This window comes from Neophocaena asiaeorientalis, unplaced genomic scaffold, assembly GCF_003031525.2.
Source record: "Neophocaena asiaeorientalis asiaeorientalis breed wild unplaced genomic scaffold, Neophocaena_asiaeorientalis_V1.1 scaffold152, whole genome shotgun sequence".
NCBI classification, from domain to species: domain Eukaryota; kingdom Metazoa; phylum Chordata; class Mammalia; order Artiodactyla; family Phocoenidae; genus Neophocaena; species Neophocaena asiaeorientalis.
The window spans coordinates 3,859,298-3,871,751 of NW_020185338.1; the positions used below are offsets into that span (position 1 = coordinate 3,859,298).

The 12,454-nt window shown below is 38.3% G+C and overlaps 1 protein-coding gene and 1 pseudogene across 1 annotated transcript in view; both read left to right on the forward strand.

The window, feature by feature from the left end:
* PTPN21 (protein tyrosine phosphatase non-receptor type 21) overlaps positions 1 to 12,454 on the forward strand; it is a 63,032-nt gene that overhangs the window by 6,395 nt on the left and 44,183 nt on the right. The gene's annotated exons all lie outside the window — the stretch shown is intronic.
* On the forward strand, positions 1,620 to 2,014 carry LOC112393913 (HIG1 domain family member 1A, mitochondrial pseudogene; annotated as a pseudogene).

A 12,454-nucleotide genomic window follows, 5' to 3' on the forward strand; every position in this document is an offset into this window, starting at 1 on the left:
GGCCTCTCACCGTTGTGGCCTCTCCCCTCGCGGAGCACACGGTACGGACTCGCAGGCTCAGTGGCCATGGCTCACGGGCCCAGCTGCTTCGTGGCATGTGGGATCTTCCCAGACCGGGGCATGAACCCGTGTCCCCTGCATCGGCAGGCGGACTCTCAACCGCTGCGCCACCATGGAAGCCCCCTCCAAGGCATTTTGATGAATAAGTTGAAAAGTCTAACAAAACTTAGAAGTTCTTACTTTGGCCTCTCATTTTAAAATTATAATTATAGGCTTTGATATTTGGTTACTCTGTTGTGGTTTATCACAGATATTCAGAAAATGTTTTTAAAATTGTATTTGAAGTGTATCACACATATGTCAAGTTTTTATCCTTTGGAATGTAAACTCCATCAGAGCAGGACTGTGGTATCAACAGTGTCTGGAATAGTGCCTTGTACCTCATAGTACATGGTTGCTGAATCAGTGCCTACTTAGTTTAAAAATTAAGGTTCTTGTTTTGAATTTAGACTGATAAGCACAGACTGCAGTTCAGTTAAGTCAGCCTTTATTTGCTGTATGATTTTATTTCCTGGAGAGAGTTGAACATTTACCAACTTTGAACAGAGGTAGAAAAGAACCTTTCTTCGTTAGATTTTATTTCTTTTTCATTTTGGGCCTTCTTCTCAAATACTTAGAAAAAGGGTTTTAGAGACTCTCTGAGGTTAGATTGCTCTATCAGGGGAGTGTCAACTTCTCTGCTGAACTTTGAACAGGTTCTTATGTTTTCTGATGAATGGAGAAATTTTTTGGCTAAGGGATTTGTTGGAATAGAGAGGAATCATGCACTTAATACAAACCATTACTCTCAAGCACAACTTTAGAAAGTGTTCTTGGCCCTCAGAGTGTTTTATTTTAAATCAGTGTCTTAGGTATTCCAAATATCCACTGACCTATCTTGACTGTTATCTGAGCAGACCTCAAGAATTTCATGCACATTTCCTTCTGTACTAGCTGTTTTCATTTGAACTCTAAAAATAGCTCAAATATGTTTACGGTAAGAGTATAATACTTGCAAACTTTTTAACCTTTGGGCTGAGTAGTTATTCATTCAGGTATGTATGTTATAAAACAGGTAAGATTGACGTATAGACAAGGATCAGTAAATAGTTTAGTTAGATCTATTGGACCATCTGAAGCAAATGTAAATCTTAGATTGGCCTCTCTACCTAGATAAAGAAAGCTTTCCAAAGTCCAAACCTGATTATAAATGAGCAAGGATTTTTCTTGATTTTAGATTTTCTGTTACTTGTCTTACTTGGTCTAGATAATTAATAACTAGTCATACATATAAGTAGAGGGACTATACATATAAACATGGAGATATTATGCATTTTAGAATAAGGTATTATCACACAAGTTATTATAGAATTTGGATACCTGTTTACTTAAATAAATGGAATATTCAACCTTCACTTAATTTCTAATAAATTTAAGGGGTAATAGTCTGAGATGTTTTTCTCCCAGTGCTGGATTTTCCACCTAAGAGACATTGGAGATGTCCTTGAATCTCTGTCACCAGTGATCTATCATAATAGTGTGGTCTCGAGAAGCCGGTAGGAGCCTGCGACGTTGTACCGTTGTCTGAAGATTCTTCAATCACTATGTCAAGTGACACAAATGTTTCTCTTTCTTCATATGGTGAAGATCAGGGATTTAATTTACCCGAAAAGCTAGAGAGGCACCATTTGTCCCCACTGGAATGGCAGGTTTTGCAGCAGTCGTTGCATATGGATTATATAAATTGAAGAACAGGGGCAATACTAAAATGTCTGTTCACCTGATCCACATGTGTGTGGCAGCCCAAGGCTTTGTTGTGGGAGCAGTGACTCTTGGTATGGGCTACTCCATGTATCAAGAAATCTGGGCAAAACCTAAACCTTAGAAGAGGAGATGCTGTCTTGGTCTTGGTGGTGCTTGCTTTAGTTAGACATCTCATATTGAGGTTATATGTTTATGTTGAAAATAAATTCTGTGGGTCGGACAATAACATGGTAATTTGAATACTGGCTTCCTTTCTTGCAGGCTTGATTTGCCTAGTGGCTAGTTCACTAGCTAGGTCATTCAGGGGAGTCAGATTAGCACAAAAACATGTCACTTTTAAATGCACTTGATAGTGGTACAATGTCCACCTTCTTAAACTCTTCTGATAAAATTAGTTGTAAAGAGGACAACATGCCAAACCTGTAAATGCTCCCAGGTGCTGCAGACTGTCATATGCTTTTGATGTAATGTAGGAGTCCTGTTTACCCCAGTTAATTTAACTCTTTCTGACTGCGTTGTGGACTGAGTACTGTTTTTAAGGTCTGGTTGGCTCTTGAAGAACCCTTTCAGAACAGTGCACAGAATACAACCTTATAAACCTCCCAGCAACTATGTGTGTGTTTTTAAACCAAACCTAAAGAGCTGGTAACAGCTGCTTTGAAGTAGTATCTGTTTCAGAATCATAGTTGTAAACATGAGAATAACTTAACTGTAGATCCCCGTTTAGCTGTTTTGTAATTGCAGAATTATAGTTTGTTGCTGTTATATTAGAATAATTTTGAAATGGCATTTTGAAATAGAAGTGTGTATTTTAAGTGCTAATGCAAAGGTAAATGAAAAATACTTTTTAAATGTGTGCAGTCTGTTTATTTTCTCTGAAAGAATCATAAATGTTAAACTAAATAAATTTCCTGTGATGGAAGTGATTTATGAGCAAGTTGGTTTGGTCAGACATTATACAAACTTTGGTATACTACAGAATGCTTTGTTGTACTTGTGAAATTCTCTTGTCTAACCTGAATTTACATTCCACGGTGATAACATGGTAAATGTAGTGTTATTAAAGTAAGTGAACACACACACAAAAAAATAAATAAAAAATAGTGTGGTCTCATGACCATATGGAACTGACATGAAGTTGCTCATATGGGGAGGTTTGTGAGTTGTTACAAAATGGCAGACATGGGGAACTGACGGTGTTTTAGGGGCTCTGTCTAAGTTCTCTCATTGTTCTTGGTGTATATGGTTTCAGATCTAATTCCTTATAATGCTAGACGCTCTAACAGCTTTCTGCTGTCCTCCTCGCGGGTGGATGAACATTGTCATCCTGGAAGCTTGACATGCCTTATCTCATTTAATCCTCGCGATGAGTTGGCCATTATTTTTTCCATTTTAAAAGGAGGAAACAGAAGTTCTGAAAAATTGGGTGATTTGCTATGCAAATCTGGGCAGTCATACAGCAGAAGAGCCAGAATTTGAGTTTGTATCTGTCACACTTCTGCTAGAACTTTAACTTTTAAAATTATAAATGACATGGACCCCTTTGAGACTGTGATCAAAATGCAGAATTTTGCATACAACTTCAGGTGGGTCTTGGATACACCCCTCTTTCAGTCGTCTATGAGCTCAGGCTGTGGGCCTAGAAGCCTCTTGCATGAGGCAATCTTTCCCCTTCTCTCTGCTTAACAGGATCTTTCTTTCTCCAGAGTGAAGGTCGTGGTAGGATGGAAAATTTGTGAAAAATTCAAGACCTTCATATTTTTAAGAAAATAATTTGCCTCTGAAGTATCACTCCTCCCCCACTTCCCCTGCAAATGCCTGTTTTTTTTTTCAAATGCCTGTTTTGAATGGCCTTTATCTTTAGATCTCAAGAAAGGCCATATGGGGTATTCATTTCCTCACTTGGACAATTAATGTTAAGGAAAAAAAATCTCCCTTCAAGGAGGAAAGGGAGGAGGTTGTGAATGATAGTTCCTTTATTGTACCTCTGATGGTAGATCCAAGTCTGTCTTCCCTACCAGACAGCACCTTTGTGCCCACCTAGGCAGTAGGTATGTGACAGTTCTCTAGTGAATGAATGGATGACTCATATTTCCTTCACGCATTAACCAATTCCCCCAGCCAGTTGTTGAGCGCTGTACTTCATTCACCTTGTCAGATACACACCCTACCTGAACATGGCATTTTCTTTTCTGTTAACAAAGCCTTTGCTCATATCACTGCCTTAACAATATGTTGGTTTAGCAAATATTTTCCTATTTGGTTCTCCAAGCAGTTTGTTCATAAATAAATGTCACTTGGATTTATCTTTTAATGAACTGACAGGATACCCAGAGGCAATTTAAATTCTTAAGAATCAGCTTAAGGGACTTCCCTGCTAGCGAAGTGGATAACACTCTGCGCTCCCAATGCAGGGGGCCCGGGTTCTATCCCTGGTCAGGGAAGTAGATCCCACATGCATGCTGCAACCATGCCATACTAAGGAGCCCACGTGACACAACTAAGGAGCCCGCCTGCCACAACTAAGACCCAGTGCAACCAAATAAATAATAAATTAAAGAAAAAAAAGAAAGAATCAGCTTAAGATGTTAATTTCAAAAAAAAAAAGAAAAAAGAAAAAGATGTTAATTTCACTAGAAAAAACACGCATGTCACAAATCCTATATGAGATGTAGCAGCATGTTATAGAAATAACTTCTGTCAAGGGTTTGTGCCACCTTATATAGATCATCCAAATGAAATCACTAACAGGTGTGCAGAGTTTTCATTTATAAATAGGACAGAGTGTGTTATTTTGAACAAGCTTTAACTGAACAGCCTAAGAAAATACACAAGTAATTTCATGCTGGGTGGAAACAGCTCATTTCCTTGTGAATATAAAAACAACTTGTCTTAAAAAAAAAAAAAAAACAACTTGTCTTTGCTCAGTCATGTTACAATTATTTAGACGGCTCAGACTTTGACTTGACAAATTAATTTCGATATCAAGTGGATTTTTAGCAGATTGAACTTTGTACCATCAAATTCAACTGCAGTTGGCAAAGCATGGGGTTTTGTAGGCAACAAGGTGGAGTTTTGGTGCTAGTTGAATATGGGTTCAAATCCCTGTACACTACCTATGTGGCCCAAGGAAACCAACTTAACTTCTTTGGATTTTGTTTCTTTCATATATGATACGGGATAGTAACAATAGCTTTCTGTTGGGTACTGACAGGGTGCCTAGCACTGTACTAGATGCTTTACGTATATTTAATTTAATCCTGAGTTAATTGACTTCCTTCTTCCTCCCACCATCTCAGAGATGGAGTGGACCAAAGATGGGCAGTGTCCAGACCCAGGGGAGGTCCTGGTGCAGGTCACTTGTTGTAGTATAGAGTTATTTTTCTTTAGTCATTTCCGTTTTCTTTTTCATCATGTAGATTTGTTCATTGGTTGGAATAATTTACTGAGAAAGATGGATTGGAGAAAAATGACTCAAGGTGTTGTCATTAAGTCAGCCAATTAAGTTCACAGCTACACCACTGAGAATAAAGATATTCCCTATAATACCCTTTCTCTTCCTCCCAGAGTTTGGAATGAATCATCTAGAAAATAACCTTAATTCTCACCCATATTTTGCAAATGCATATTTGTTTGTACTTTTATTTCTGGCACGTATTTTGAAGTCAGATTTATGTTTGAATGGTGACTTAAAGGAAAAGAACACTTCTAAATTCTATATTGCAGTAGGATAACAGAAAGAAAAGTGAAGCATGTTTAATAATGAAGACTATATCTAAAACTACATATTATTATTTGTTCAATATCTGTGACCCATTGCTAGAGTGCAGACTTCACTGTCCATTACAGTACCCCCTGGGCCTGGCTGGGGCAACTAGTAAGTGACAGCCCCCAGCTAGAGTTCAGGTCTTTCAGCTGCAGGTTTAACACTTTTCCCTCAACGATCCTCTAATTTTCCTTTGAGCCATTGCCATTTTTCTAAAGAAAAGCAATCCAATTGTTGTATTTTTTTAAAATAATTTATTTTAAAAGGAAAGAAAGAGAAAGAAAAATTGCCAAAGAGAAAGCCCCATTAGTGAAGGAAGCATTTAAGTGTAGAATTTTCTATACTACAGAAGATGTAATATTAAATTTTATACTGTTTAAGGGGACTTAAACTCTGATATTAAGAGTTAATACTACTTGAGCACTTATTGCATATGAAACATTGTTTTAAGTGCTTTTAATGTTTTTGCTTATTTTGATCCCCAACAATCCTATGAGTGAGGTACTCATATCCATCTTAATTTTACAGATGGTGAACAGAGACCAAGAGTTGTTAAGTAACTTGCTCATGGTTATGTGGCAGAGACCACAACGGGACTAGTTCTTCTGCCTTCTTTTTTTTTTCGATACGCGGGCCTCTCACTGTTGTGGCCTCTCCCGTTGCGGAGCACAGGCTCCGGACGCGCAGGCCATGGCTCACGGGCCCAGCCGCTCCGTGGCATGTGGGATCTTCCCGGACCGGGGCACGAACCCGTGTCCCCTGCATCGGCAGGCAGACTCTCAACCACTGCGCCACCAGGGAAGCCCCTTCTTCTGCCTTCTTGATCAGCATCTTTCCTCCCGGTATGTGACCTTGGGCCAGTGACAGGTGGCCTGCCACGGAGCGTGTGCCCTTAAGGACAGCCTGGCACAGTGCAGCCTCCCAAATCTGATGGAGATTGTTTAAAGTACTCTTGTGATTTGTTATCTTTTATTTTAATTACTACTACAATTTATTTTGTTTAAAATATGTTTTTGAAGTCACATCAGGCAAAGAAAGATAAGTCTGAGAAGGAGCATGAATCATGATTAGGCCGCAAGACACGGCTGGGAATGTCTGAAGTGCTGAGGGCAGAGCTGTTTGATAGGAAGCCTTTTGCGAACCTGTTCCCTGGCAGAGTTGGAAGTAGCAGTCTGATGAAATACACCCCGGGAGAGTTCCCTGCTGAGACATTTTCCAAAGCAAGATCTGGTTGCACTGCTGTTGGATGAACTTGGGAGCTTCTAGAGTCAGAATCTGCATCCAGACAAGAAAAAGTGGTAGAACCAGTGAGCCTGTTGAAGCACTTGCTGCCTTTATCGATAGAACTGGATCACTGTGATTTAGCTGCTGTGCACACAGATATTATTTCCACCTGTTACGGCAGTTCACACCACCCAAGTGTTTCCGTTCTACCATCTGTGAATTATGAGCATGGGGACAGGGCCACTATAAATTGTTATTCCACTTTTAATTCCTCTTCTGCAAGTCATGATTCTATCATTTAACCTTTGCATCTGGTGTTTTTTAATTGAGACTTTTATCATTATATACCTTGAATATAGGGTAATTGGATATAGGATAATAGAGAATAATTCCTATTACCCTTGATAGCACATACAGATTAATGGTAGTTCATCCTCTTCTACTTTTAAGTGTAATGAAAATATCTTATGTATTTTTAAGTAGAACTTCTAATAAAATGTAACTGGTGTTATGGTACTTAAACAATTAAAAAATATCGAATGTATGTTTCTGAGTTATGTACCTCCAACCCCCCACCCCATTCTTTGATCCTCAGTGAGGAGCATATAAAAGCGAATCCATTAAAGCCTTAAGTGTGGCCTTTATTAGATGGAACTTTATATTACTGATAGAAAAGGGAAGTAGCTTTTGTATGTTAAACAGGGAAACAGTTTTACTCTTTTCTTGTAGTACTGGAAGAAGTATTTGCTATAAGTAGAAAACCACCTCGTAAATATGTGGGATAGAAAGTTATTTCTTGTATGATGAAACCATGATTTGCAAATTTTGGTTGATGAAGAAAAAACAAATACAGCTTTTAGTAACAGAAGTCTATGAGTTTCTTCATGTGTATCTGTTTAGGATTTTAACCACGAAAGTAATTTCCCTGATTTTATCATCCTCAGCTTTTTCATGGTAATACTATTGAGAACAGTGGAGCTGCTATACGTATATTTTTTTAAGGCAATGGAAAATATGTTGGGTAATATTCTTTTAGGCAATAGATATTAAATGTGACTAGATTCTTTCTTGAAATGTATAAGGCCCATATTCATTTATAGTTTTGGGGGGGGTTATAATTTTTTTTTTTTTTTTTTTGGCCACACTCTGCAGCATGTGTGGTCTGGGATCTTAGTTCCCCAACCAGGGATTGAACCTGACCCCCTGCAGTGGAAGTACGTAGTCCTAACCACTGGAGCACCAGGGAATTCCCCATAACCATTTCTGTATAACATAAAACAGCTATAATTTCAACCTGAGAAAAGTGAATGTCAGAAAAATAAGCAGCTATTCCTAAATACACCCATTTCAGCCCTTCTTTTCATTTTTATATTGTGTGGTTCCAACTTCTAAAAATATGGCTCACACTACTAACTGTCTATGGTGAGACAAGATAGAAGGAATAACTACGACTTGAGTTCAAGAAAACATGAAAAATATTTTTTGCCTGTGACTTAATTGAAATATAAAAACTGGAATATGGGCCAAATTAGACTGAGGTTATCTGTTTTTTTTCACTGTCCTCTCAATAAAAAGAGAACAGCTACTATTTATTCATTGCCTAAAACACAGGCATTTGTGAATTAAGCTAATAAGCAAGCCCCAAAAGGCCAAAATTTAGGAGATTTGAACAAAAAGAAATCTAACTAATTCATTTCTTGGAATGGCATATAAGAAATGATCCTGCAGTATAACAAACTAGTTAACTAAAATGATTGAAGAATGGAAGGCTCTGTTTTGCCCTCAGTTTCGAGGGTCCTAATCAAAGTGACCTCGTATGTGGTAGTACAAATAGAGAACATCAGCCTTTGATGTTGAAAGTGTGTGCAGTAACATCTGTTATTTCTGTCATTTTTGTGTAGTAAAATGTTATATGTACTAAATTTTCCTGTTTAATTCTAGCTTACTCTTTAAAAACGTGTTTGACATTTTAATTTTATAATTGAATATCTTTCTCCATAGCGTTTATCAGTATCTAACTTCTCAGATAATTTTGCTTGTCTTTCTCCTCCTACTGGAATGTAAGTTACTTGAGGGCAGGAATTGTGTTCTTTTGTTCAGTGCTGTATCCCTACCACCCTGAACAGTGTTTGACTCACAGTAGGTATTCAATCAATATTCATTGAATGAAAAGATGAATCGTTCTAAGACTTTAGTCCATTTTTCTTAGAAAGTATATTTTTTGAAGAATGATCTTATTGTGTTTCAGGATCATTGTTTCTTCATAGCATCTTACTGTCCAGGATGGTAAGTAGAAAAGCTGTGAGCAGTCCTCTATGTAAATAGTGATCCCAATTCATGTCCTGGACTTTCAAGAAATTGGCTTACCGTTTTACTTTTTTCCTGGAAGTTAAATGCTCCAATAACAACAACAAAATCTGGTCATTTAAGGACTTCAGTTACTTGGGCTTCAGTTTAATAAGTTTCAGTATAATTTCAAGACTAAGATGTACTTTTGATTGTCAACTTCTTGAATCCTCATATGTGTAGAGTACAGTGATATTGTAACCTTGACTGTCAAATAGGTAATGTATTATTTAACCAATGATAGAAGAAAATGGATTGAAATTAAACAGAAAAGAAAAAAAAATACTGTGTGCTTTGAGGCATTGTGACCATCACAGTATCTGTCAAAAGGAAGAAGTGCAGTGCTTCATTATTTATGGCACACACCGTGTAGAGGTAAGCTCTAGACTTGAATTAGGTTAATACTTGTTAACTGCCCTTGTTAGATGATCTCTGCCAGGGATAGGCTTTATCTAGTGCTGTCTCCTCTCATCTCCCTCCTGATGAAAAGTCTTCTGACTTCTGCCTAGTCTAAGAAAAGCATCAGGATAAAATTATAGTTGCAATTTTATATGGGATTAACTTTTATCGAACTCAGTGCATCAGTGGCTTAAAAAACCCTTTGGCTAATTTGTATGTCCCTGTACTTTAAAAATAGTACAACTAAAAAGACTCTTAAAATAATTAGACAAGAAATGATTTGGATTTGGAAAGGGTTTACATTCTGACAGGATTTGGACCTGCTTATAATAGCTGGTGTCTTCTTTAAATGACTGTGATTTGGGGTACTGCACCTTTTATCCAAGCTCTAAAATTTGTAAACTGTCTTTTCATCTGAACAGAAAGCTGAATTATCAAAATCACCTTGTTTTCAGAGTAAATGTTAGTTCTTTTAAAGTAAGTCAGCTATGTTGTGTCTGGAAAGAAGCCAAGTTTTGTAACTGTGCAACTTTTGTTTTTATGGAAAAATCATTGAATAACTTTATGAAAACTCCTGATATGTTTGTTCAGAACAAAATAGGAAAGGGTGAATATAAACACGACAGTGAGGAAGTTTCACAAAAATTATTCAATGGTAATTGAGGATTGATCTAGAGGATGCTAGAAGACTCAGATATTTAGAGGCTTCAATTGGAATGAGTTTCCCCACAGGTCAAGTCAGCTTGATTTGGTCACAGTGGGAGTAGAGAGAGCTGTGAGAAAGAGAAGCCAAGTGGAGGTAAAGTTTCTTATTGGGAAAGGTACTGGGTAGTTAGGAGTGGTGGGAGGCATGAACCAAAAGCCATTAAAAAGAATTATTTAAGTATTTATTCATTTATTTTAAATATTTATTTTAATATTTATATTACATATAAATATTATTAATGTTTATCTTAAAATTTTTTTAAAAAAAATTTATTTTTGCTGGGTCTTAGTTGCGGCACGCGGGATCTTCGTTGCGGCATGTGAACTCTTAGTTGCGGCATGCATGTGGGATCTAGTTCCCTGACCAGGGATCGAACGTGGGACCCCTGCATTGGGAGTGTGGAGTCTTACCCATTGGACCACCAGGGACGCCCCCCAAAAGCCAATTATTAAAGGCTGGTTTATGGGGAAGGTTTTTTTTGTTTTTTTTTTTTTTGCGATACGCGGGCCTCTCACTGTTGTGGCCTCTCCCGTTGCGGAGCACAGGCTCCGGACGCACAGGCCCGGGGGCCATGGCTCACGGGCCCAGCCGCTCCGCGGTACGTGGGATCTTCCCAGACCAGGGCATGAACCCGTGTCCCCTGCATCGGCAGGCGGACTCTCAACCACTGTGCCACCAGGGAAGCCCCGCTATGGGGAAATTTTTATTACAATTAAACCAAGCCCATAAACAATACAGGATGTGCGTAACCCCAAAAATTTGGACTCAAGGAAGAGAAAACATGATTCTGAGGAAACATCTAGGTCAAGTAATGACTGGTAATAGTTGAAATTTAAGGCACACAGGGGAGCCTGTCTGTACCAAAGTTTTTGTATTTAAAAAATAAATAAGTAAAAGGTCCTGGTAACTTTAAATAAAAGGAAGACATTAGTTTGACTATTATTTGGACATTTTTATTTTCTTGGAAGAAGCATAACTGACTCAAGTTTTGTTCTGCTTTCTCAGACACACCTAAAGAGATCCTATCTGCTAAATTTAATGTACTCATAGCAAATGTTCTGAGTGCTTTTAAGTTTATCAGCACAATTAAAACTTGCAAAGTACTTTACCACAACGTTTTGAGGAAGGTGGAGTCCGTGTCATTTTCCCTATGGATAAGCTGAGATTCAGTGAGGAAGTGACTTGCTCAAGAGCTGGTCAGTGGTGGAGCCAGGATTCAGAAGCCAAAAGCCTTTGGACCAATCAGTCTGTGCTCTTGGAACTACACCGTGCTAGTGGCAGCTATGGGAATTGCAATAGCCCCCTGGAGGAAACATCAGTAGAAATAACAGCAGTTCCCCAAACAGCAAAAAACTGAAATACCTTTCACGGCTTTGGAAAATATGGTTGAACTTACAAGTGAAGTGATGAAACCACAGTTGGCTCAAGTACTGTAAAGCTCTATATAAAATAAGTTATTTTTCTAACTATATTTGGGAAATGAAATAACTAACTTTGCCTTATAACTAAGGAGAACTCTTTGGTCCAGACTTTTTTTTTTTCTTAATTTATTTATTTTATTTTTCGCTGCGATGGGTCTTCATTGCCGTGCGCGGGCTTTCTCCAGTTGCGGTGCGCAGGGGCTACTCTTTGTTGCGGTGTGTGTGTTTCTCATTGCGGTGGCTTCTCTTGTTGCGGAGCACGGGCTCCAGGTGCACAGGCTTCAGTAGTTGTGGCTAGCGGGTTGTAGAGTGCAGGCTCAGTAGTTGTGGTACACGGCATGCTCCGCGGCATGTGGGAACCTTCCAGACGAGGGCTCGAACCCGTGTCCCCTGCGTTGGCAGGTGGATTCTTAACCACTGCGCCACCATGGAAGCCCCATTTTTAAATAAATTTATTTATTTTATTTTTCAAACCATTTATAATGCCAATTTTTAGAGAACTTTATAAACTTCTCTACCCCTCAGTGTCTACAAAAGGACACTGACTAATTTTTAGCAACAATGGTTGTTATTAAATACATGACTAATTGATGTTTAGAGTTATTTGTTCCTTTGCAAAATAACTCCAGGCTACTTTGCCTTTGTAATTCTTTATAACTTCCTTTGAAAGGGTTTTTGTTTGTATGTGTTCTCTCTTGGTGAAACAGTGTTACCCATCACTTCCTGCTGCTGCCAACATGCTACTTAAAAAGTCTTTCCCCTTTGTCTTTTTTTTTTTTTTTTTTTGCT